This window comes from Schistocerca piceifrons, chromosome 1 (genome assembly GCF_021461385.2).
Source record: "Schistocerca piceifrons isolate TAMUIC-IGC-003096 chromosome 1, iqSchPice1.1, whole genome shotgun sequence".
NCBI classification, from domain to species: domain Eukaryota; kingdom Metazoa; phylum Arthropoda; class Insecta; order Orthoptera; family Acrididae; genus Schistocerca; species Schistocerca piceifrons.
The window spans coordinates 1122323584-1122351247 of NC_060138.1; the positions used below are offsets into that span (position 1 = coordinate 1122323584).

General features: G+C 41.9%; 1 protein-coding gene across 1 annotated transcript in view; it reads right to left on the minus strand.

Annotated features, from left to right (window-relative positions):
- Nucleotides 1-27156, minus strand: part of LOC124778329 (inorganic pyrophosphatase) — a 117122-nt gene extending 89966 nt beyond the window's left edge. The window contains exon 1 of the mRNA XM_047253637.1: nucleotides 27072-27156. The gene's annotated coding sequence lies outside the window, so the exon portion shown is untranslated. The remainder of the gene's footprint in view (nucleotides 1-27071) is intronic.
- Nucleotides 27157-27664: the final 508 nt, after the last annotated feature.

A 27664-nucleotide genomic window follows, 5' to 3' on the forward strand; every position in this document is an offset into this window, starting at 1 on the left:
GCTCACATTTATGTCTGCTGCGCCGTTGTCCTACAAGCCTCACGAGTTTGCTTCTGACGGCGCTACGACCTGCTTCACTAAGAGCGCCGGTGCCCCTGCAGGAGATCCCAGCGCCCCTCTTTTATATAGGGCATTTCTGTTTAGAACAAAGTTATTCCAGTGTAGTGCTCACGACATCACGAATGGCCACAACTCGACGCCATATCACGACATGCTGCAACGCCGCCCCCTAAATGTGGTCGAACTAAAATATCCTGACGTACGGTGGCGCATGGTGTGGAAGACTCCACACGATGCCATGCTTGATTCCGATGTTGTTTCCCAATGGTACGTAGTCGTTCATGGGAAGCTGGTGACACAAGAACGTCTCTACAATATCCACATGGCAGAATCTCCCAGTTGTGTGGGTTGTAATACAGTAGATTCTGACGAGCACCGCCTCAGCTATGGAGAGGCGGAACCGGTTTGGCACCTAGTACCGCAAATGCTGGCTTATCTCTTGCGAGTTAGGCCGGAACATATATCTGCACGCACGTTATTGTTTCCGGATGATACATTTTACCCCAAGACTCGGACCAACTCCATCACTTGGATACGTGGACATGCGGTCCATGACCTCTATCGTGACGGACACAAGAATTTACTTGACTTCTGGCTCTATTTACAAGAAAGACATCATGCTAATTCCGGGCATACCAGATTCCGACAATGCTTCGCAAACTACCTCTGGAGTGCCTTTCACAGCCCGCCGTGTAGCTGGAATGTTCCAGGCAGTGGTAGATGAGGTCAGAGCGAACTGCAAACGATCATATGTTGAACTATCTTTATCAGTGGGCGCAGTCGCTGGGAAGCCTACCTACGAAGTGGTAGCTTTATTTTCATGTTATTTATGTTTACTATCTTCGATGGTGTCTTCATTCTGTTTTAGTTTACCAGGCTTGATTAACTGTGACTGTTCGCACATTGATATCTATATAAATAAATAAAAAAATAAAAAACCTACCCTCCGCACCCTACTGGAAATACCCTTCCCCCCTTCCTTTCATCGTGTATTTGTGGGTTGACGCACACACGTTAGTCCCGTATAGTGTAGTTTCTTCACATTTTAGATGGGGGGTGGTTGCGTATAGTTAGGAAGGCAACGCCTGAAGAGGTAAGAGTTCATTTTTGTTCTGCAGGGACACAAGTGGCGGTGCCCCGTAGGGGTGGCTATGATTTTGTTTTATTTCTTTTGGAAAAAAAGGGATGATTCCTGCTTAGGGTGCAGGAGGTCTTAAAAAAAAAAGTGGTAACGTGCTCGCCTCCCATGGAGTGAGCCCGGGTTCGTTTCCGGGCGGGTTGGAGATTTTCTGCACTCGTGGACTGTGTGCTTTGTTGTCCTCGACATCGTTTTATCCTCAGCACCGCCACGCAAGTCGCCCAGCGTGGCGTCGACTGAAATAAGACTTGCACTCGGCGGTCGAACTTTCCCGGATGGGGCCTGGCCAACAATGCCACACGCTTAGGACATATATACAGTTTCTAACTTTAATACACGACTCCTTGTTATAAATTTTAACGTAAGATCGTATTTTGTAGTGAGCAGATTGTGACACCATTATACGTTTTTTAAATTCGCTCAGTAATTGTATGAAACTAGCTGTCCCCTGAAGCTGTTGCATTGGCTCCTTTTCTTTCTGAACACACATACAAAGCATAAGCATTTACCGGCACAAAATATGTGGAAGACAATGATTTTTAGTGCAATTAATTGAATTTCAAAAAGTTTATTCGAGTGCTTTGCAATAAAAAAAATATTTTATATTTTTCCGTCTTCTACGAAAATAAATGCCGCGCAGAGTGGCCGCGCGGTTTGAGGCGCCATGACACGGATTGCGCGGCCCCTCCCGCCGTAGGTTCGAGTCCTCCCTCGGGCATGGGTATGTGTGTTGTTTTTAGCGTAAGTTAGTTTACGTTAGTTTGAATAGTGTGTAAGTCTAGGGACCGATGACCTCAGCAGTTTCGGCCCTTAGACATTCACACACAGTCAGACAGTCGAACAAAAGTAAATACATTTTCAGCTGTTACATATGAAGGTTGGAACTTAAATAGTGGCAACTATTTATTCACAACCGATACAAAAGTGTTACATGCTCGCACCTGTTACTGTCCTTCAAAGTAGTCAGCAGCGTTGTGTAGAACCCGTTGCCAGCGACGTGGAAAGCGTAGTATACCGTTAGCAGAGCCTGTTCTGTTGATGGTGCGAATGGAGCGGTCTAAAGTTATGATGATTCTCGTGTACTACTGTGATGGTGTTATCCTCAAGCACTACGTTCCTCCACGACTGACCCTCAGTGCACAGTATTACTGTTCTTTTTTTGGAGTGTCACCTGCGACCAGCTTTGCGAAAGAAGCGGCGACACTTTCTGCGCAACAGACCCATCATTTTGCACGACAATGCGCGGGCGCACACAGGGGAAGCTGTGGCTGCTCTGTTCGGATGGGACTGGGAAGTACTGTACCATCCACCATACTCCCCGGACTCAAGTCCTTGTGACTTTCATTTGATTTCGAAGATGGAGGAACCACTTCGTGGCATTCGCTTCAGTACTGTTCCAGACATTCGACAGGCAGCAGACCGTTCCATTCGTACCATCAACAGAACAGGCTCTGCTAACGGCATACTACGCTTTCCACGTCGCTGGCAACGGGTTCTACACAACGCTGGTGACTACTATGAAGGACAGTAACAGGTGCAAACATGTAACTCCTTTGTATCGGTTGTGAATAAATAGTTGCCACTATTTAAGTTCCAACCCTCGTACATTTAACATACTCCACACATATTTGTGCATTTACACTACTGGCCATTAAAATTGCTACACCAAGAAGAAATGCAGATGATAAACGGGTATTCATTGGACAAATATATTATACTAGAACTGACATGTGATTACATTTGCACACAATTTGGATGCATAGATCCTGAGAAATCAGTAACCAGAACAACCACCTCTGGCCGTAAAAACGGCCTTGATACGCCTGGGCATTGAGTCAATCAGAGCTTGGATGGCGTTTACAGGTACAGCTGCCCATGCAGCTTCAACACCATACCACAGTTCATCAAGAGCAGTGACTGGCGTATTGTGACGAGCCAGTTGCTCGGCCACCATTGACCAGACATTTTCAATTGGTGAGAGGTCTGGAGAATGTGCTGGCCAGGGCAGCAGTCGAACATTTTCTGTATCCAGAAAGGCCCGTACAGGACCTACAACATGCGGTCGTGGATTATATTGCTGAAATGTAGGGTTTCGCAGGGATCGAATGAAGGGTAGAGCCACGGGTCATAACACATCCGAAATGTAACGTCCACTGTTCAAAGTGCCGTCAATGCGAACAAGAGTTGACCGAGAGGTGTAATCAGTGGCACCCCATACCATCACGCCGAGTGATACGTCACTATGGCGATGACGAGTACACGCTTCCAATGTGCGTTCACCGCGATGTCGCCAAACACGGATGCGACCATCATGATGCTGTAAACAGAACCTGGATTCATCCGAAAAAATGACGTTTTGCCATTCGTGCACCCAGGTTCGTCGTTGAGTACACCATCGCAGGCGCTCCTGTCTGTGTTGCAGCGTCAAGGGTAACCGCAGCCACGGGCTCCGAGCTGATGGAAACGTCGTCGAACTGTTCGTGCAGATGGTTGTTGTCTTGCAAACGTCACCATTTATTGACTCAGGGATCGAGACGTGGTTGCACGATCCGTTACAAAATAATGGTTCAAATGGCTCTGAGCACTATGGGACTTAACATCTGAGGTCATCAGTTCCCTAGAACGTAGGACTACTTAACTCTAACTAACCTAAGTACATCACACACGTCCATGCCCGAGGCAGGATTCGAACCTGCGACCGTAGCGGTCACGCGGTTCCAGACTGAGATCCGTTACAGCCATGCGGATAAGATGCCTGTCATCTCGAGTGCTAGTGATGCGAGGCCGTTGGGATCCAGCACGGTGTTCAGTATTACTCTCCTGAACCCACGGATTCCATATTCCGCTGACAGTCATTGGATCTCGACCAACGCGAGCAGCAATGTCGCGATACGACAAACCGCAATCGCGACAGGCTACAATCCGACCTTTATGAAAGTCGGAAACGTGATGGTACGCATTTCTCCTCCTTACACGAGGCATCACGACAACGTTTCAGCGTGCAGCGCCGGTCAACTGCTGTTTGTGTATGAGAAAGTGGTTTGAAACTTTCCTCATGTCAGTACGTTGTACGTGTCGCCACCGGCGCCAACCTTGTGTGAATGCTCCGAAAAGCTAATCATTAGCATATCACAGCAGCTTCTTCCTGTCGGTTAAATGCCGCGTCTGTAGCAAGTCATCTTCGTGGTGTAGCAATTTTAATGGCCAGTAGTGTATTTCAACACTGTGTGTAGCAAAGTTCGTCCTGTAGTCTCATCCGAATTGTGAGGAAACTTGCAGTTCTGTCCGTAAGTGATTGTCGTTTCGAGAAAAAAGACTGTCGGTGGCAACTGTCTGCTGTTTTACACCACGTGATTCTACGAAAGTTCGTATCTGCGGTATTTTGCCGTACGGCTTGATCTTTGGCCCTGAAACGCGCTGGGAAAGTTACTGGTTCATTGCAGCGCTCATTCCCACGATGTGTTTGATGCACTGAACAGCGCAAATGTAAGGGACAGATTTCAGTTCAAGCTTTTGAACCAATCAAAGTCAATCATGGGAAAGAAAAGCCAACAGTCGTTTCCTCAAGTTTCTGCATGTCGCCCATTCTCACTGTCGCCCCCATTCCTAACGTTGTACTACGTGTATTCTACTTCCAGGAAATTTTTATACAAATAATGAGTCATTTATTAACCAAGTTCGGCTCACATTGCTTCAAGTCGTCCTGAGTTATGTTTTTGTGCACGCCTATTCACCCTAAACCCTCAGCCATATGGGTGCCAGAGGCGTCTTACTGTCATAGTAAAATTTTCCAGACAGCAAATGACCTGTGTGCCAGTTATGATAGAAATTCCTTCAGGCGTTACAGACGTATGCCGATGCGTCACTGTCTTTGCAAAACTCACCCACCCCAAACTCTAGGGGTGTAACGTCATCGTGGCTGTCACCAGTAAAGCGCCCCCTCAGCGGTCAATGATACTGCACAATTTTTCCTCAAGAGCAATAATATTAAGCGTCTAGGGTTGAGAATGAGAGGTTGCACATTAATACAGAGGACATCAATAACTTTTCAAATATTCTGCGCAGCCCGGAGATATTTTGCCGTCTGTGAGCGATATTGATTATATCCTGACCAGTCTCTCTTGTGCCGCGCGGGGTAGCCGTGCGGTCTCGGGCGCCTTGTCCCGGTTCGCGCGGCTCCTCTGTCGGAGGTTCAAGTCCTCCCTCGGGCATGGGTGTGTGTTGTCCTTATCTTAATTTAAGTTAGATTAAGCAGTGCGTAAGCCTAGGGACCGATGACCTCAGCAGTTTGGACCCATAGTCCTTAGTACAAATTTCCAATTTTCTCTCTTGTGCTACAGACTATGGAAATCATTGTATTCACCGTTAGTTGGTGGTACGGTGTTGTAAATGAGTTCAAAACAAGACGAAAGAGCGATGCATCGAAATGTGTAAATAACTGCCGATATTGTGGGATGTTAGGGCAGATGAGTACAAAAACACAAATGAATCCCTGTGGCCGGCCGATGTGGCCGAGCGGTTCTAGGGGCTTCAGTCTGGAACTGCGCGACCGCTACGGTCGCAGGTTCGAATCCTGCCTCGGGAATGGATGTGTGTGATGTCCTTAGGTTACTTAGGTTTAAGTATTTCTAAGTTCTAAGGGACTGATGACCTCAGACTTAAGTCCCATAGTGCTCAGAGCCATTTGAACCATTTTTGAATCCCTGTGATCTGCTGCACAAAAAAATAAGGGGAAAGATCATGAGGGATGATGCTTTTTAAAAAGTAATTAATGCAGAAAAATCAATAAAAGTACAGGTGGGTATTTATGTGTGTATGTAGATTACCTTCCCAAACATAATCGTTCACTGCACTTAATACTTAATGACACGCTTTCAACAACTATGTGTTAAATACTTTAGTTTAAGGTGAAATTCTGCGCTTGTAAATTGAAAGTCTTCGAAAGGACCGCCAATTGCGAGGTACTGTAGCGTAACAGGTAAACGCTTTCTTTGTGGAATCACGTCTCTAATTGTAGTATTTTTGTTTTTTTGATCATGGGGATTTGAGACTCTGCAGAAATTTAACCATGGGGAGGGAAGCTGCAAGAAACTAAAATTTATATTTTTGATATAAATGAGTTGGTCAGCTTTGAGTCATATCATACCTCAAGAACTAAATTTTATAGGCAACACCGAAAATATTGTATCCCAGAGAACTGATGGTTATCCCTTCAATATATGTTACACGACATTGCTTCGACACCGTACTTAAAACAACAAACAAACGATTATGCAGCAATTGCTGAATCCATAGATTGTCTCACTGCGATCAGTCACGTGTTGCTTGGCAAGGCGAGAGGTTTAGCGACGCCTTTGTATGTTAACAACCAAGTCCAGTAATGTATCAGATGTGGGACGATCAACACACAAAAAGTCAAGCTGGATTCTCTCAACAAGTTGTCGTGAATGATCGTTGTCGCTTCCTGACTCAATCTTTCAGCCACACTTTTTTTCTACATGCAGCAAAGCAGAGCAGTTACCACAGCAGCAACGTGTTAATCGACAACATTCCGAACCACAATATTATTGCACAATTTTATTGAACAGTGTAGGCAGAACACCAATAATATGGCACAATGTTATTGTGCAGTGTTATTAACCGTCTGAGATCCGCTTAAGTCCATCGACCCAGAAAATTATGGATTTGGTTCTAATGTAGGTCGTTATCGAATATTCTCATGTCACGTGTTCTCACCCATATTCCCACTCATAGGGGTGGTTTGGCTATATTATCCCCACAATAATTTTATACAGATAATGAGCCATGCATATACAACATTCGATTGAAATTGCTCCAGACGTTGCTGAGTTAACCTTCCATGTCTCCCTTTTTTCACCCCCACCCCACTGGGTGGTTCTTAAATCCCAGGGAAACCTTCGCTGGTGTGCGCGCGCAGCGACTTACCAAAGTTTCGTCTTAATCAGGTGAATGGCATAGGAACGCATAGAAGACGAACAAACAGACATTAATTTTTGTGTATTAGATACTGATAATCAAATTTCGATTGCTCCTAGAAGTCGGTAGGTATGTAACCTGCAAATGAGACCGAGTGCCCATATGAGTGTTTTAACCGCTTAATAACACAGATATTTGAAACTTCCTGGCAGATTAAAACTGTGTGCCCGACAGAGACTCGAACTCGGGACCTTTGCCTTTCGCGGGCAACTGCTCTACCATCTGAGCTACCGAAGCACGACTCACGCCCGGTACTCACAGCTTTACTTCTGCCAGTACCTCGTCTCCTACCTTCCAAACTTTGCAGAAACTCTCCTGCAAACCTTGCAGAACTAGCACTCCTGAAAGAATGGAGTGCACTGTGTGTTCCGATACACTTATACTCCACTCAGCATTAAAGTCTGATGTTAATTCCGCCACAGTTCGCCGTCTGTGCTGGTTTACCAGCCCACGACGTTCGACATCTGTAGTGAGGGGCGGCGGATCAACCCCACGATGTCTGGACCTGGTTTCACCTAGGTTTCGCCACGTGTTGAAGACACTCACCACAGCACTTCTCGAACACTCGACAAGTCATGCAGTTTCCGAAATGCTCGTGCCGAGCTTTCACGCCATCACAATCTGTCCTCGGTCAAACTCAGTAGATACCACGCCTTCCCCATTCTACACACGGACAGCTCGCTCACTGATACCAGATGCACCGCTCTTGTGTCTGACTAGCAGTCATTCCTCGCCAGGTGACTCTGCTATCGTCTGGACAGGTTCATATCGATAGTAGGTTTCTGGTCATAATACTGTGGCTAATCAGCATCTGACACACTGACCCTCTTGAATGAACTCCATAGATGTCGCAGAAACTGGAGATTCTACCATTGCAGGCAACCTTCTAATGAAGGTCACAATTACAAGGTGCAGCATGAGGTCCTAAGCAACATCATAAAAGGGAGGAAGGTCAAACTTCTTGAAATAATGGAAATTAATGAACATACGGCTACTCCGCAGTATTGATACTGATTGATCAGACAGTTCATATGTTACTGCCAGCGCCTGAAAGGCGTTGCAACTCGTGTTGTTTTCGTGCCAGCAATGTAAGCTACTGGGCCGATCGGTCTGATGTTGTTCCCAGCTAGGTTCAAATGGTTCAAATCGCTCTGAGCGCTATGGGACTTAACATCTACGGTCATCAGTCCCCTAGAACTTAGAACTACTTAAACCTAACTAACCTAAGGACATCACACACATCCATGCCCCAGGCAGGATTCGAACCTGCGACCGTAGCAGTCGTCCCAGCTAGGAACAGGCTAGAACATTATATCTTACTTTTTACAGGAGTATAGCTGCTGCAAATTCTGACTATTGCTTTTTAGCAATGTAATTTTACGGAAGTAGCCTTTGTGCGTCATGGGAATTGTCATCTCGGTTAATGTACGAGCGTAATCCCAAAAGTAAGATCTCCTATTTTTTTATAAGTACATAGACCTGTTTATTTCTACAATGGTTTACATCAGTTTACAGCTCGAACAATTAGATATATTTCGACATAATCACTATTTCTGTCGATGCATTTTTGTAGACGCTGTAGCAGTTTCTGTATGCCCATGTCATACCAGCTCGCCGCCATGCTGTTCAGAAAGTTATGAACTGGCGTGATTGTTGCTTGGTCTCAGGTGTAAAGTGGTATGTCCAGGTTTCGTCACCCGTGACAATTAAGACCAAAAAGTTGTCCTGTTCGGCTGCAAGGCGGTGAAGAAATGCGTGGGAAGCATCAACTCGTTACCACATGTGGCCCTCAGTCAGCATGCGTGGTACCCATCTTGCGCAGAACTTCCGGTAGTTCAATGTTTCTGTCAAAATTCTGTGAGCGGTGCTTCGGGAAACGTCAGGAACCAACGTGCAGAGATCATCCAGGGTGATCCACCGATCTTCACGCATGCCTTGCTCAACCTTCAGCAGTGTCTCCTCAGAAATTGACGGTCTCCCGCTCCTTTGTTCGACGTGAATTTCGGCCCGATCAGCTGCAAACTCTCTACACCACTTACGAACATTTTTGACACCGTGCGCGACTCACCATACACTTACGTCAATTGGCGATGGATTTCAAACGGCGCAGTGCCCTTTGCGTTCAAAAACCGAATAACTGCGCGCAATTCTCACTTGGCGATAACATCCAACGGGAGCTCCATTCTCAACGGCTGCCAAGCCAAGACTGAGCGCCTCAGCACGGCGCGCGCATGTTTACACACTGCGCGTGAAGCACTCTTCATAACAAGTGTGACCAACTGCCACACAAACAGAGTTCTGTACTTATAAAAAAAATACGAGACCTTAATTTTGGGATTACCCTCGTATTTTTGGTTATACCTCATTTCCTTTGTATTATTTTATAGGATTTAGCAACGTTTATTCTGGTGAAGACACCCCTAGTAGTTGTCGAAACCTAGGTCAATATACCTACCGTTCATGTGCAACCGGTTGGCTGTTTAATCGTACGTTGAAAGTTCCTTACTCATCAATTATAAGTGCAAATACTGCAAATAAAACTATCTAGAATACTTTTTAAACTGCCTGTCCTACTTTTATGGCTCGTATTTTACTTCATTTCACTTACGGTGCTGTGGTTGCACTTGCCCTACAATTTTATTTTGTATTACTACAGTTGTCTCACTTGCTAGTTTAGTCTCGACATGTGTCTCAGTTGTAGTATTACACTTATTTAAGACCAGTCTTGTTTAGTCAACTGTTTGAAACATGTACCCGGCCGGTCGTTGTGGCCGAGCGGTTCTAGGCGCTCCAGTCTGGAACCACGCGACCGCTACGGTCGCAGGTTCGAATCCTGCCTCGGGCATGGATGTGTGTGATATCCTTAGGTTTGTTAGGTTTAAGTAGTTCAAAATTCTAGGGGACTGATGACCTCAGATTTAAGTCTCATAGTGCTCAGAGCCAAACATGTTCCCAAAGCTAACGACATTTTGCTCAGTTTATTTTCTTCTCTGAAGAAATTGTCGGAATTTGTCATGTAGTTCATTAACGCAATTTGCCTTTTATCTAAGATAAACGCACGCTGTCCCACAAAATGGCGTACACAGTTTGAAATTTAAAAACTGAGAAAATATTATTGATAACCTGATCCAGTTGTGACTGTATAATACTCTCATGACTAGTGTCTGTAGCCGTTCATTTGTTTTTCTTTTGTTTACTTTCTGTTGCCAGTAACGACACGTAAATAACAATAAGGCTGGAAGCTTGTCCTTGGAGCACAGAAAGTGGGTTTTAAAGTGTTATATGAAATGTGAAAACATGAAGGAAGTACAGAGGCGATGGCGTGCAGAGTTTGATTCTGCACCACCGTCACGTGTAACAATAACGGAATCACGCGACAGATTTGAGAGGGGAGGAAGTGTGCATGGTCTGAAGAAGGGCCAGTGCGGCAGGAAGAAATCAGTAGCGGACGAAAGAGGGTTGGATGCAGAGGTACAAGCTTTCACAAGATCCCCAAAGAAGACCATACGGCAAGCTGCGCATGAATCATGTGGAAGTAAATCAAGTGTACACCGCATTTTAAAGCAAGCAGAGTGCAAACCCTACATTTCCATTTCGCCGCAGGCTATGAATGAGGACGATCCTGAAGGGCGTCTCGAGTATTGTGAATATGTTTCCGATAATGAACAGTTGACTGATGTCATTATCTGGCCTGAAGAGGGGGCGTTTAACTTGAATGGAACGATCGATCGCTACAACTGTGTGAAGTGGGCAAGAGATAATCCCAGTGTTACGGATGAACGAACTGTTAATCTTCCTGGGTTATCAATGTGATGTGGTATGTCTGTCAGAGGATTTGCAGGGCCTTTCCCGTTTTGTAGGAACGGTGACAGGTGTGAAGTACCTCACCACGCTGCAGGAACGAACTGTAGCAGCTGTTCACCAACTGCACTGTATGCTCCGCGAAGCGAAGTACGTTGAATGACATGAGAGAGGCGATTGTTACTGCCTGCGAATCCATCACAATGGCAACCATAACACATGTGTGTCATTCTGTTTCGCGTCGTTACAGACTCTATTCTGCTTCCGATGGAGAACATTTTGAATATCTTCAACATAAAAGTCATCAGTAACGTCGTGACCATCTACGTGACTTAAAAATTAATAGTTTTTGTTATTTTTGTTCGAGTTATTAAAGTCCAAATGATGTAGACTCCTTTCTGGGAACGCTTCACATTTTTATCCAAATAACTGTTCTCATGTTAGTCTCTTATGGAACTATAATTATTTTCTTCTTTGCCAGCCAACTGAGAGACTTTTGGATGCAAATAGTTTGAAACCCTTGATCTCATAAAAATTAACAGCAACACACAGCTGATAACAGCCTAACAGTGGAAATCGATTAGTTAAACAATAAATCTTGTAGAATATTACACAAGAGTCTTGTGTTAATAATTCATAACATAGATATTTATCGACAAATAAGAAGTTTCGTTTGGACATTATCTGATTACCTGGCATCTGTTTATTTTAATGAGTGGGTTTGGTGATTTGACTGGGGAATCTCTTGAAGAGCTTGAAAAATGTTGATGTTGACTGAAAGGATAGAAGATTGATGAAGGAAATCTACATAAGAAAAAACATCTGTATGGTGCGATAAATGGCAATTGACTCTAAACAATAGAAAGTGTGTGGTCATTCACATGAGTACTGAAAGGAATCCGTTACATTTTGGTTGTACGATAAATCACACAAATTTAAAGGCTGTCAATTCAACTAAATACTTAGGAATTACAGCTACGAACTACATAAATTGGGATGATCACATGATCCTTGTGGACATGGCAGAACACTTACAATTAGAAGACGCAACAAATCTACTAGAATGCCTGCACTAAGTTTCTCCGTTCCCTTCTGGTGTAGTACTGCGCCTTTGGGTTCCTTACGAGACAGGACTGACGGAGGCCATCGAAAGAGTTAAGAAAGGACAGCTTGTTTTGTATTGTCGCGAAATAGTGGATAGAGTATCAAGGTCATGATCGCGAGTTGGGGTTGCAGTCATTAAAACCAACTTTATCCTCCGAAAGCGAAAATATTTTATTGCTTACATAGGGAGAAATTATAGTCATAATAAAATAACTGCTCGCACAGAAACCTATAGGTGTTCGTTTCTTCCTCGTACTTTTCGAGTGTGGAACAGTAGAGCTCTAGTTTGAAAGTGATACGATGAATCCTCTGCCAAGTTCTTAAGAATGAATTGCAGAGCAAACATGTAGATGTAGGTGAAGATGAAGACAGGTAGAGGTAATAAGGATTGGTGATGAGGAAACAGACATATTTGGAAGAGCTACCAGTCAAGGATGTTATTTGTCATCGACGATTTTCAATATGCTGGGAAAACTAGTTACTTATTTTCATGTTCATGGATCGTTCGCACGATGAAACGTAGTGACGATGAACGAGTTATTTTACATCCACATCCCAAATTATTTTGTAACTACGGCTACATGTTGAATATTCATAAGTTTTTTATTTTATTGTTTTATTTTTTATTATTACTGTTAAATATGATGATGTGAATTAGTATATTCTGGCCACGAACTTTTAGATATTAGAGTAATAGAAATTCTTTTATGGTATACAAGGAGTTGTCAAGGAGAAACTTTTTCAGGTTGTTTCCATATTTTACTTTGCTGTCTGTCAGACGTTTTACAACACCGGGTAAGTGATCCAAAATTTTAGTTGCAGCATTGATCAACCCTTTTGTACCAAAGACAGCCTTAATTTGGAATAATGAAAGTAGTTTTTCCTTCTGGTATTGTAATTATGTGCCTCATTGTTCCTTTTGAACTGCACTGGATTATTTACAACGAACTTGATGGGGGAATAAATATACTGTGGAGCAGTAGCCAGAGTGCCAAACTCGTTAAAAATAAGAGACGAAGCATTAGAAAACGTAAGAGACATGATAGTAGGAGGATAAAGGATGAAGACAATTATGATCAATCAGTTTTGTATGCATCAGAAGAAGAAATATACTTTACGATAGAGAATATGTAATGAGGATAAATATAGGAAAAGCACAGTGATGAAAATCAACAAACGTGAAATTACATCAAAATATCATTGGAGGGAAAGACCTTGGACTAAACAATAACTGTTAGGTACTTAGGATGTTTGACGACAGAAAATGGAAGCTATGTAGAGGAAAATGCGAAAAGAATTTCTACGAGTAAAGGAGGTTTTGAACGCGTTGGAAGTTCATTGATAGCAAATAGAATTCCACTAGGACTAGCGAGTATTTTCATTGAAGTGTGGTAAAAAATTGCCGCAAATCATGGACAGCAAAGATGAAAGAGCAAATATGCTTGGCTATTTTTGGAACGTGGTTGTGGAGAAGAATACTCAAAGAGAACTGGACTGATACGAAGACGAATGAAAAAGTGCTTCTAAGGATAGGAGTGGAAAGAAAAAAACCAGTGAAAATGGTAAGAATGATGAAAGCATCTTAGCTGGGAGATATATATCGCGAATTGGTTTCAATGAAGAGTGATGAAATGGAACATTGCAGAGAAGAGACTGAGAGGAAGAAGAGGAACTGTTGGAGTGCTGGATGAAGTTAGGAGCAGAGTAAGGAAGAAGTGAACAGCATCTGGTCGATACCACCCATAAGACAGATGCATGAAAAAAGCAGGCAGATAATTGTGGTGCAATTGCGGCGAAGTGTAGTCAAGATATAATAAGGAGTTGTGATGAAATGATTATTTATTTAAGAAACCGTCTAGTGAGTGGGTTAAGGCTCTCAGCGCTGCTAAATGAGTCTAATTTCAATCGGGGGTGCCAGTGGCTTTTAATTAACGAATCCCGAAGCAGACAAAACCACGAACTACTAAAAATAATATAATAACCGCTCGACTACAATGTCACACATAGTACAATTCAACCATGTAACAGAATATACATAATATACTTTGCATAGATCACAGTCACGTACGAAAATAAACTTCCTATTTACACTCCACCCCGCATTGCTTCAGATAATTGCCCAATCGGCGCCCAAATAACCTAAGATGTTAAACGTACGGTCATCCACCTACAATCGCACCGCGCACCCGCTCTATATGTTACGGGCCCGCGCTGCTGGCAGGAGCCGAAGGCTTAAGAAGTGCTTCGTAATACTAAAGTTATTAAAGAAAAATGATTATGAAAGATTATGAATATTGTGTGTGACAGGTTACTATTGAGGATCGCTGCTATCATCAACAAAATCTGAATTATTAAAAAACAGAAAATTAACAAATGAAAGTCTGTCTGAACCTCAGCTAGCTTTTATGTTCTAAACAATGAAGTGAAGTTTGGGAATGAGCACCGGTAGAAGTCCATTCTGAAAAATGAAGAAACCGCAGGATGGTTGCTCAATCCACAGTATTTTATTGGCTACACGACCGGTTTTGGAAGAGTTGCGGTTCCATCATCTAGTGTAAAATGCAATAGTAAAAATATACTGTTAACGCAAAAGAGAGGGGATTCTCAAGTCTGAAATGTCAGATAAGAAACTATGCGGCTAACATTTCAAAATTGAAACAAACTAAGATAGAGAACAGTACGTTACTTGCAAATAAAATCACTTAATCATCTGGGTACGTAAGTTGTGATATACTAAATCAATAAATTATGGTTCTATTTTTTGTTTACGATTTGTATAATGAATATTTACAATTTTTAGAAAATGGTGTTTTCTAAAAATGGTGCCATGATTAAGTGATTTTGTTTGTAAGCAATATTATGTTCTCTCTTTTCATTTGTTTTAATTTGAAATTTCATCCGCATAGTTTGTCAACTGATATTTCAGACTTGAGGATACCCTCTCTTTCGCGTGTAATAGAATATCTCTTTAATTGCAGTTTACACCAGATGATGGAATTGTCAATGTTCCGAAACCGATCGTGTATCCAATAAAAGATTGTGGGTTAGGCAATTGTCCTACGCTTTCTACATTTTATTGACATGTTCGTTCATTTTAACATCACGAGATGTACGTAAGTGTGATATACTAAATCAATAAATTATGATTCTATTTTTTTGTTTGCGATTTGTATAATGAATATTTACAATTTTTAGAAAATGGTGTTTTCTAAAAATGGTGTCCCCCATGAACCATGGACCTTGCCGTTGGTGGGGAGGCTTGCTTGCCTCAGCGATACAGATAGCCGTACTGTAGGTGTAACCACAACGGAGGGGTATCTGTTGAGAGGCCAGACAAAGATGTGGTTCCTGAAGAGGGGCAGCAGCTTTTTAGTAGTTGCAGGGGCAACAGTCTGGACGATTGACTGATCTGGCCTTGTAACACTAACCAAAACGGCCTTGCTGTGGTGGTACTGAAAACAGTTGAAAGCAAGGGGAAGCTACAGCCGTAATTTTTCCCGAGGACATGCAGCTTTACTCTATGGTTAAATGACGAAGGAGTCCTCTTGGGTAAAATATTCCGGAGATAAAAAAGTCCTGCATTCGGATCTCCGGACGGGGACTACTCAGGAGGACATTGTTATCAGGAGAAAGGAAACTGGCGTTCTACGGGTCGGAGCGTGGAATGTCAGATCCCTTAATCGAGCAGGTAGGTTACAAAATTTAAAAAGGGAAATCGATAGGTTAAAGCTAGATATAGTGGGAATTAGTGAAATTCGGTGGTAGGAGGTTCAAATGGTTCAAATTGCTCTGAGCACTATGTGACTTAACTTCTGAGGTCATCAGTCCCATAGAACTGAGAACTACTTAAACCTAACTAACCTAAGGACATCACACACATCCATGCCGAGGCAGGATTCGAACCTGCGACCGTAGCGGCAGATGTTGTATACACGGAAGAATCCTGGAGATACTAGAAGGTATCAGATAGATTACATAATGGTAAGACAGAGATTTAGGAACCAGGTTTGAAACTGTAAGACATTTTCAGGGGCAGATGTAGACTCTGACCACAATCTGTTGGTTATGAATTCTAGATTAAAACTGAAGAAACTGAAAAAGGCGGGAATTTAAGGAGATGGGACCTGGGTAAACTGAAAAAAACCAGAGGTTGTAGAGAGTTTGAGGGAGAGGATTAGGGAACCATTGACAAGAATGGGGGAAAGAAATACAGTACAAAAAGAATGGGTAGCTTTGAGAGATGAAATAGTGAAGGCAGAAGAGGATCAAGTAGGTAAAAATACGAGGGCTAATAGAAATCCGTGGGTAAGAGAAGAGATATTGAATTTAATTGAAGAAAGGAGAAAATACACAAATGCGGTAAAAAAAGCAGGCAAAAGGAATACAAACGTCTCAAAAATGAGATCGACAGGAAGTGCAAAATGGCTAAGAGGGGATGGCTAGACGACAAATGTAAGGATGTAGAGGCGTATATCACTAGGGGTAAGACAGATACTGGCTACAGGAAAATTAGAGAGACTTTTGGAGAAAAGAGAACCACTTCCATGAATATCAAGAGCTCAGATGGAGACCCAGTTCTAAGCAAAGAAGGGAAAGCAGAAAGGTGGAACGAGTATATATAAGGTCTATACAAGGGCGATGTTCTTGAGGATAATATTATGGAAGTAGAAGAGGATGTAGATGAAGATGAAATGGGAGATATGATATCGCGTGAAGAGTTTGACAGAGTACTGAAAGACCTAAGTCGAAACAAGGCCCTGGGAGTAGACAACATTCCATTAGAATTACGGATAGCCTTGGGAGAGCCAGCCCTGACAAAACTCTACCATCTGGTGAGAAAGATGAATGAGATAGGCAAAATACCCTCAGACTTCAAGAAGTATACAATAATTACAATCCCAAAGAAAGCAGGTATTGACAGATGTGAAAATTACCGAACTATCAGTTTAATAAGCCGCGGGGAAGATCAGTTTGGATTCCGTAGAAAAGCTGGAACACGTGAGGCAATACTGACCCTACGACTTATCTTAGAAAATAGATTAAGGAAAGGCAAATCTACGTTTCTAGCATTTGTAGACTTAAAGAAAGCTTTGGACAACGTTGACTGGAATACTCTCTTTCAAATTCTGAAGGTTGCTGGGGTCAAATACATGGAGCGAAAGGCTATTTACAATTCGTACAGAAACCAGATGGCAGTTATACTAGTCGAGGTGCATGAAAGGGAAGCAGTGGTTGGGAAGGGAGTGAGACCGGGTTGTAGCCTCTCACCGATGTTATTCAATCTGTATATTGAGCAAGCAGTAAAGTAAACAAAAGAAAAATTCGGCGTAGTAATTAAAATCAATGAAGAAGAAATAAAAACTTTAAGTTTTGCCGGTGACAATGTAATTCTTCAGAGAGAGCAAAGGACCTGGAAGAGCAGTTGAACGAAATGTGCAGTGTCTTCAAAGGAGGATATAAGATGAACATGAACAAAAGCAAACCGAGGATAATGGAATGTAGTCGAATCAAGACAGGTGATGCTGAGGGAATTAGATTAGGAAATGAGACGCTTAAAGTAGTAAATGAGTTTTGCTGTTTGGGGAGCAAAATAACTGATGATGGTCGAAGTAGAGAGGATATAAAATGTAAACTGGCAATGGCAAGGAAAGCGTTTCTGAAGAAGAGAAATTTGTTAACATCGAGTACAGATTTAAGTATCAGGAAGTCGTTTCTGAAAGTATTTGTATGAAGTGTAGCCATGTATGGAAGTGAAACATGGACGATAAATAGTTTAGACAAGAAGAAAATAGAGGTTTTCGAAATGTGGTGCTACAGAAGAATGCTGAAGATTAGATGGGTAGATCACATAACTAATGAGGAGGTATTAAAAAGAATTGGGGAGAAGAGGAGTTTGTGCAGAACTTGACAAGAAGAAGGGGCAGGTTGGTAGGACATGTTCTGAGGCATCAAGGGATTACAAATTTAGCATTGGAGGGCAGCGTGGAGGTTAAAAATTGTAGAGATGGACCAAGAAATGAATACACTAAGCAGGTTCAGAAGGATGTAGGTTGCAGTAAGTACTGGGAGATGAAGAAGCTTACAGGGGATAGAGTAGCACGGAGAGCTGCATCAGACCAGTCTCAGGACTGAAGACAACAACAAAAACAGAAAATGGTGTATGTTATATTTTTATTAGAAGTAAATAAATGGACCTAAATGACAATGGTTTGAAAATTCCTGTATTTTATATGTTTATGCTGCTTCAAAGCAAATTTTTCATTTGGTCTGTTCCTACAAATCGAACACTGAATATTGCTTTATCCAGCGAGAAAAGGCGTAATTCTCATTGTTGTAAATGTAGTAGTCAACAACACTTTGTTATTGTTGTGGTATAAGATACTTTTAACGTGAGCTGTGGCGGAAGGCAATATCGAAAACAATATCTCCTGTCCGGAAAGTTCTGACTGGATACCAAGTGAAAGGGCTAAGTCAATAAAATTGCATGAAGAAGGTTAAAACTTACACAGAAATAGCAAAAAGGTTGGGTGGGGGAGCCGCAAAGTTGGATGCGAGGAAAGTGTGCGAGTGGCATGAAGAAACTCGGTCAAACCAAAACTGATCCAATAATCGGCAGAAAATCTATACTGAGTGATAAAGACTGTCGTAGAATATGCCTTCTCTGCAAAGATTGTTGGCGTGCGGGAAAGAATGTAAATGCCATCTTGTGAACTCCGAGCTTTGAGGTTTCTGATCGAACAGTTTAACGAAAACTGTGTGAACATGGTTTGCGAAAAAGGAATCTAGAAGAGAAGTCTTATTTGAAGAATATGCAAAGAGAGAAACGTAGGCAACGGGATTTGGACTTAGAAATGGATCCAAGAAAACTGGGCTGGAGCGTTTGGAATGACAAGACTAAGATCAGCATCTTTGGAAGCGACGCAATTACACTGTCCAGTTACATTACAGTAATCATCTGTCAAAATTATTCATTTGTGTGGCCATATTGTCCGTAGCCACTTTACAATTGCTGAGGATATTTGCGTTCCGTCGTTACAGCTACAAGAAAATGCGTTTTTCTCGCCAGACGCGTTTCGCTTTATTGAGGTAAAGCATCATCAGTGGTGGTGATTTCTGCTTGGTTTTTCGCCTACGTCAGGAAAGGCTGTCTGCTAGCACTTCTTTGGTGGTTTTCTTCATTAGACGCCGATACATGTAGTGTAAGTATAAAAATAAACAATAAACACTGGTTTACAAAAAATTGTGCTGCGTAAAACGTAAAATATGTACAATTCTGTAGAGCGGCGAAAAATGAGACTGCAAATATTGGTGTCTAATGAAGGATGACACGAAAGAAGGTGCTAGCAGATGGCATTTCCTGAAGTAGGTGAGAGACCAAGCAGAAATCATGACCACTGATCGTGCTTTACCTCAATAAAGCGAAACGCGTCTGGTGAGAAAAACACGCATTTTCTTGTAGTTGTAACGACGGAAAGAAAATACCATCACCATCACTGCGAGACTTGCAGAAAGAGAGTCAGTGAGGTTCTGGAAGGTAACAAAAGGGATGTTTTTCTGTGCTTACTCCAGTGCCGAGGGCATATACGCTGGGTTTCTCAGTTGAGGATACATGGCGTGTTAAGTTCGATCAGGGTGATCCCACATTTCTCGACTGGGCTTAAATCCAGGCAGTTTGGTGGCCAGGGGAGTACTCCTGGTGCTCTTCGAACCACTGTGGCACTGTCCTGCTGTTATATACCATTGTGCCGAGGGGAAAAAAAATTGCACTTAGTGATAGGCATGGTTCCCAAAGGTAGATGAATACTGTGTGGTAAACTGTGCATTCCATAATGACGAGATCACTCGGGAAATGCCACAGAAACATTCCCCAGGCCATAACTACGGGGTATTTCCTTCCAGACGTTTCATTCTCTTCATGCCAGTGGCCGTCTGTCCAATGAAGCATAAAAGTGATTAATCAGAAAACGCCACCTGTCGCCACTCAGTGGACATCCAATTACTGTACTGGCGTGGAAATTTCAGGTTTTGTCGTTGGTCAACAGCAGTCAGCATGGGTGCATGAACCACACATCTGTTGAGCAGGCCCATACGCAAAACGTTTGTTGCTTGATCCCGGCAGTTACTTGTTCAACAGTTGCTCGTCTGTTCGCCCATATACATCTCTGCAACCGTCGCCACTACTGCCATTAATGGGATAAAGTTCGTTCTAGCACATTTTGTTAATGCGGGTTGCCTACATCAGAGCCAAGCATACATTCAGGGCCACCCCTACCCTGAACTCCTGATGTCAGTAAGAGTTTTCCCCAGCTGGTACATGGGTCTCTTCCTCAACCTCCCCCCTCTCCCCCCCCCTGAAAATGGCGGGAAATTGAAATTTTCGAGGGAAATTTAAAAATTCTGGAAAATTCAAATTTATTGGCAGGAATATCAAATTTTGTACGTTCGCCTTGAGGTCCAGAGACCAATTGGCCTAGTTTACAACATCACAACCAGAGGGTGCTGTTGGTCCTCCCCCACGCCATTTCCCCTCCTATCACCTCCCCTTCCCTCCCCTCCCCTCCCCCAACCACTCCTCCCATCCTCTGTCTGGAAATTGGTGGGAAAAGGACTCAGTCTGTACCGAGCTGCCAGATAACACAGACTTAAGTCTTTATTTTGTATGTAGTAAGGTATATTGTTATTTAAGCAATTTGAGTTGCCACTGATAGAGCACAAGACAACAGATTTATTGTTTCTTCAATAACTGCTAGATGTGGAGTGGATATTTTTGCTATTTGTCTAGCATTGGAGAGTAATATTTTAACCTAAATTTTGAAACAGCAGATATTATGGCGTATATCCTCCAATCCTGTGACAAATTATAATGTATACTTCAACAAAAATAAGTTCCTGCATGCAATATTCAATGAATTTCTCCAAAGTGTCGAGAATAAATAACACTATTGAAGCTGAAATTATCTCGAGTTCTAACTCTGACAGAGTTACGGTTTAGAGTACCTGCTAATATGATGTAGTCTATAGATTTTATTTGGATAATGTGTTCTCCTGTCTTCAGTAACAAAAAAGGTTCTCCACATGTCGAAAATTCGATAACAGCATTTTCGGAAACTATCCATATACAATTTTAATAACTTGTTGCCGTGAATAAAACTAAAACGAAAACATAGTGGAAAAATTCCAGACCACATTGATGCCAGGTCCTTAACTGTTCATTGAATAGTTAATGAATTCAGTGGAATGTATGAGTACACATGTGTCCTGTGTGTGAAGTGGCACAACACTGCTATGCTTCCATGTGCTCCTGCAAAATGTCAATTTGGGAATGAGCAAACATTTAAAAATATCGACATACATTGTAGATATTTATAAGACATCGGTATTATCATGACTACCCAAGAGAAATCTTCTGATACTCTTTCTGAGCATGAAATATTGTACTTACCATAAGATTTCAGACAAGAAGAATCAATTTTCCATTAAATACCACTGCAGTAATGTGTGTCTTTTGTGCCGAGTCTACGTTATTTCTACAGTGTGTCTGTCATTACTTGACCCACTCATTCAGGGGGTAAGGAGAGAGCAGATTATGCCTCATAGGAGCAGGGAGTGGTAATTTCCACCATTCTCATACAGTGCTGTCACCAAACGTGTTCGTTTTGCACCTCATACCTATCATTTGCAATGGTGGAAATAATACTCAGAAGTAACTAACTTTCGTGAATATGCAGTACAGATACATTCATGTTCAAATCTGTTGCACATTGTAGTACTCAATATGAAATTAAAGTAAGGCCATTGTAAGATATTTACTGTTATATTGTAAAGATGCCGTAGCTAGAATGGGTAAGTAATGTACCAATGAGAACTACAGTGCCTATGGGTCAAGAGAAGACAGACAATAAAAAAAAAGTCATTTTCGATACTCAGTATATATCATCGACCAATCGGTATGTATACAGTTTTGATAAGAGCTGTACATATCGATATTATTATGAAAACGTCTCGGTATTTTGATAAATCGATATCTACTGCCCAGCTCTATGTCAATTCTAAAGTAACTTTTAACAGCTTCCAGGGCAGCGTTCGTTACATCTAAGTATGCACTACAATCGTGCGAAAAATAACAGAAATCGGCGTCCCTTTGAGTATATGCTTCCTTTGTCAGTGGGTTTTTAGGTTAGATTAGGCCCTGCGCGCTGAAATGTTAAGGTGTGTCATCCTGTGTCACTTAGGACTTCTTCGTCGCGGAACTGTTCTTTCCGACAGAGCCATTATGACAATACCCGGGCGAGTGCCATTGTATCAGAAGACAATGCTGCTTGTATACAAGGTGAAAAACGAAAAAAATGAAAGAAAAGCAAAGGCAGCTCACGGAAAATGTCTTCTTTTTTGTGTACGGTATTGATCCGTTGCCTTGTCTTGACTCATTTTCAGGGGCAGCCGTGACCTTCGACAAACAGAGCAGGCTTACAATGCAGCCACAAGAAGAAGGAAAAGAAAGCACAACGCAGCGGATTCGCTCTCATAAACCGGAAACCCTCGTGTCAGCTCCGTTTATTAGTTCTGTCGGTACTCCTGGGAAGCGCTTCTTGCGTCTCTCTTTCCAGTGAGTCTAAAGTAATGTGAGTACCTTCTCAGTTAAGTCACAACAAGAAACGCGCTTCTCTGTGCTCCCAAGTACACCAGCGTTGCAAAACAGCTTCACTTTAAAAAAGTGGATACCTTACTGAAATTCAAGTACCTCCCAGACATGCATATATAGAGGACGGCACCGAGCTCTTAGATTGAATATCTGTAGAAATGGGGAGCGAAAATGTTACTAAAAATATGGCCGAAGTTTTATGCAAAGTTATGATTAAATGTTAACCCACTCAGGCATGTACTCCAAGCTGTGAGAGATATGAAAATGACAGTGTGAAGCAGACGATGTTCGTAAAATTTCTTGTTTCTATAACGTCAACAAAACTCTAACACAGACAAACGGTATACCTGTTAAAGGAGGGATTAAGTCAGGTTAGTATTAGGGTCACAAATGATATGATTAAAAATAAGCATCAAAATGATACTTGTAAAAGTGATAATTAGAAGAGAAGTGATGTCACTCCCAGTTGTCAACTAACGTAAAATCCGCACTAATAAGTTGAAATAGAAATGACGAAATTTAAAATTAGTTTTTACAAAACTAAGACTAATAGAAATTAGCATTGTAATGGGAAATGAAGCACTGAAAGAGCAACTGATTTTTAAATGCTTTCATCAAGTAATTAATAACCTCTCTCAAGAAAATAGGTACAGTGATATAAAAAATTGTGGCAAAAAAGAGGAGGAAGTACTGGAGTACAGCACAGTATTCAATTCAAACATTAACCACGAAACCAGTTAAAAATGAAGCGACAAAGCGAAGAACGAAATCAGAAGAAGATATAAAAATTAGGGAATAAAGTGTTAATCAAAAGCCTTTGTCAGAAGGAGGTATAGTTTATTGAGACGTGTACTAAAGAGTCAAAAGAGCAGTAGAAGAAAACATATTTAACGCCCGACGAAGACTGGAATGTGAAACAGATGTCATCGAGAACGTTGAATGAGGTTGTTACGCGTAAATGAAAAGACTAGCGTTGAATCGGTCCATTAGGAACGTTATAAAGTGGCACTCACGACAAAGGTTATACTCACGTCCAGAGCTCGTCATCAGATTGTCTGACGTTTAGCATAAGAAATATTTCTCCACGAGTTCCGCTAAAACTTAAATTTATTTTAATTAGTAACTGATATTAATTTGTAACTGATATAGAATATTTGAAATTCATATTAATTTGCAGTTCCTAAACAATATATTTTTTCGTGAAAGAACCAGATTTATTAAAATCAGAAGGGTCGAATAAAGTTAGCCTTGGAACGCATTTATTTATTCCTGCAGCCTCCGTGATATAATCGTGAAAGCTGTGTTTTCTGATCGTTTGTGACAGCTACAATAAGAAAATGTGGGCTTTGTCTCACAGTGGAGCGCGTGACCTTTCCATTCGGTGGGACCACCTTGAACTTTTTGCACCTAACTGCTTTTAGCTAAGCAGTAGCCGACCGGAGTGGCCTTGCGGTTCTCGGCGCTATAGCCTGGAGCCGAGCGATCGCTACGGTCGCAGGTTCGAATCCTGCCTAGGGCATGGATGTGTGTGACGTCCTTAGGTTAGTTAGGTTTAATTAGTTCTAAGTTCTAGGCGACTGATGACCTCAGAAGTTAAGTCGCATAGTGCTCAGAGCCATTTGAACCTCAAGCAGTATAGTCTTGCTACAGACAGTATTGCCCGTGATACACTCACTGCATATCAATGAGAAAATAAGGAGACTGAAATTTAAGTTTCTGGAAGCACTTTCACATTCACATACACGTATGTGCAGTGTGCTGTCGCTGTTAACTCTAAAAACAAAATTCCCTTTCGACAGCAAGACCCGCTATCCCGAACCAATTCTGGTACTTTGAAAAGGACGTGCCCCATTTTCTTCCCCATTCATCTAGTCCATTCCGACCTTGTGGTCATCTCTTAGGACCTTGTTGTGTAGACATGATGTTAAACCCTAAACTTCAGTTAATTTCTACTGCAAATACTGAGACCAGCTTCACATTACATTTACCCCAGTGTAGTTTATGGCGCTAAGGTTGGGTCACAGCTGAAGAATACAACGCTGTATAAAATAATGAACTTCACTGGTCATAACTTATGCTGAATTTTGTACAGAAAGGAGCAACTTCACGTAATGATAAACAGTGAAAACAATTTTAAAAGTAATTAGGAATGATTTTTGGCTGAGAATTCCGTTTTATCCAAAGAGGAAATTCTATAGCACATCACACGCAGCACGGATTCTGCTAATGTTTCACTAACGGTACTTGTTATAGTGGCAACGTTTTCTGCAACTGCAAGTGTGTAATATGAGAGTCAATTGCAGCATGGTTACTAACTTTGTTGTCTCCATAGTGATGGAAGATGGAGGATACGTCGGCTGCTAAGAGTTCGCGGAAGAAAATAAATGCTTCCTTCTCGATTCACTAGGCTATATGTAACGTTTTCCTGTTTAAACACCGAGCGAGGTGGCGCAGTGGTTAGCACACTGGACTCGCATTCGGGAGGACGACGGTTCAATCCCGTCTCCAGCCATCCTGATTTAGGTTTTCCGTGATTTCCCTAAATCGTTTCAGGCAAATGCCGAGATGGTTCCTTTGAAAGGGCACGGCCGATTTCCTTCCACATCCTTCCGTAACCCGAGCTTGTGCTCCGTCTCTAATGACCTCGTTGTCGACGGGACGTTAAACACTAATCACCACCACCACCTGTTTAAACGCTGTTGAATGCCACAAGGCTTCGTATATCATTTGAGAGCATGTAACCAGTAGGAATACACATTACTGGCAGGCCCAACCAGGATTCTGGTGCATACATAGTTGATACATGGACAGATGAAAACTTTCCATCATCTCTCGATCACATTAGGCACGTTACAGATTTACATCGATTCTAGTACCTCGTGAGTGAAGAGGAGCTTTGTTGCTTCTAAATAGATAGCATTTAAACTGAAAAACTGTACATTCAGTTGAATGTAGAAGCTGGATATATAAAGATAAAACAGGGAATAAAGATATTTATTTCCCTTCATGAAACTGCTGAATATTCGTAATATTTTTATCACAGAGACGGTACAGTAACTTTAAAAAAAACGTATTCAGTAAGCCTTGTGAGGAAAACTGATGTAACCCTTGTCAGGGTATAGTTAATCATATCACAAAAATTGCTATACAATTTCGTAAAAATTCGAGATTGAAACAAAGAGGAGCATTTAACGTCAATTACCACGCAAATGCGAAATAACAGTGCTGAATTTGCGCTAAACCTTCTCACCTAGGCTTCACGTTTTTGCATTCTTTAGTGACTTTTACAAAGCGATTCAAAGCTGATTTTGTTATAACACTGGATTCAAATAGTATTAAGAAAAATGCGTCGTTCCATTTAACAGAAATAATATTTTTTCAGTATCTCAATCAACAATAAGTTAAGAAAATAGAAATACAACAAACTTCTGTTGTCTGAACGTACCGTCTCTTGCTGAAAACAATGGTGCTATCTGTTGAAACGTACACTGAATTTATTTCGCGGTTTTGTTGTTGCGAACGAAACGATTGTATATAAACTATCATTAATTACGACTTTTCGGCTGCTGCCAACATCGGATCAGAACTCAGAACTCGTAAAACAAAGTTCAGTGTGAGTTGGGACAAAACTTAAGACACAAATCGTTAAAGAAATATTAAAATCTAATGGCTCTCGTTGACTGAGAAGCCGTAAAGTAATTACAAGAACGAACCGTTCACAGTATGGGGTTTATCAATCCGCATTGGTGCATATTGCAGTAGCAGTGAATGTCGAACTGCTTTGTTTAGTTTCTGTCTTCAATTTTGCAGCGAACCGCAGTGTCATTATTGCCAAGTGATTCCTCGAAACATCGGATAGTATTATGTCATATTACTCTTCTTCCCATGCCATGGCGAATGCTGTTAAAAACATTGTACCTCCCAAATCCTCCAAAAATAATCAAAAATACACCTATTCAAAATATTTTCAAATTGACATTGTTTCAGTATGCCGTCAGTATTACCAAAATTAACCATGTCCCAATATTTCATTACTGCACAAATGTAGTTCCGATAACGTGAAATGTCGGCGAATTACTAGGAATAGAACCGTTGCGTCTGACAGCCTATTCAATTGTTAAGTGGCACAGATGGGTTTATCAAAAAAACATTTCAATTGAGTTTTAAATTTTTTTTGTTTCGAGACAGACTCGCAAATCCTACATGAGAAGAGCGACATATATAAATAGTCGGAATGTGGCAATACAGTCATCGAGAAAGCGTACTGCTTGTTGCAAATCGAATGGCATCTTTAAAAACACACAATCACCCGTGCTTATGATTACGTACCTGCTACAGCTGTTGGGTCCGCGTGTTCACGTGGCTCTCTGCGAAGCCGACTGCAGCTGTGAGAGGGGAAGCATCTGTGGACCGTTCGCTCTGCACCCAGCCGATTTCTCGGCACCCCCCCCTTCCTCCCCAATACCCCACCCATTACGGCCACCTTCCGCATACCGCAGCTCTGGTTCCGAGCTACACTTGTCGTCTCGCAAAGTATCAGAAATAAGTAACACTTGCTCACTACGCTTTCGTGGTTGCCACTGCGGTGTGTAAGCTGCATATAAAACTTCGGGGGTCTTCAGTATTAATGATTACAATATCAGTGGGCTACAGCTGGAATCGGTCAGAGCTCCAAGCGCTCATAGGAAGCACAGATGCTCAAATCGTTATAAGCTAAAGCCGGATAAAAGCTCAGCCGAAATTTTTGCGAAGAACCTAACGGTGTTCCGAAAGGATAGGCTAAACACAGTTGGGGTGGCGTGTTTGTTGCTGTTAGAAATAGTTTAACTTGTCGCGAAATTGAAGTTGATACTTCCTATGAGTTAGTATGGGCAGAGGTCATTGTTGGCAGCCGGAATAAAATAATAACTGGATCATTTTAC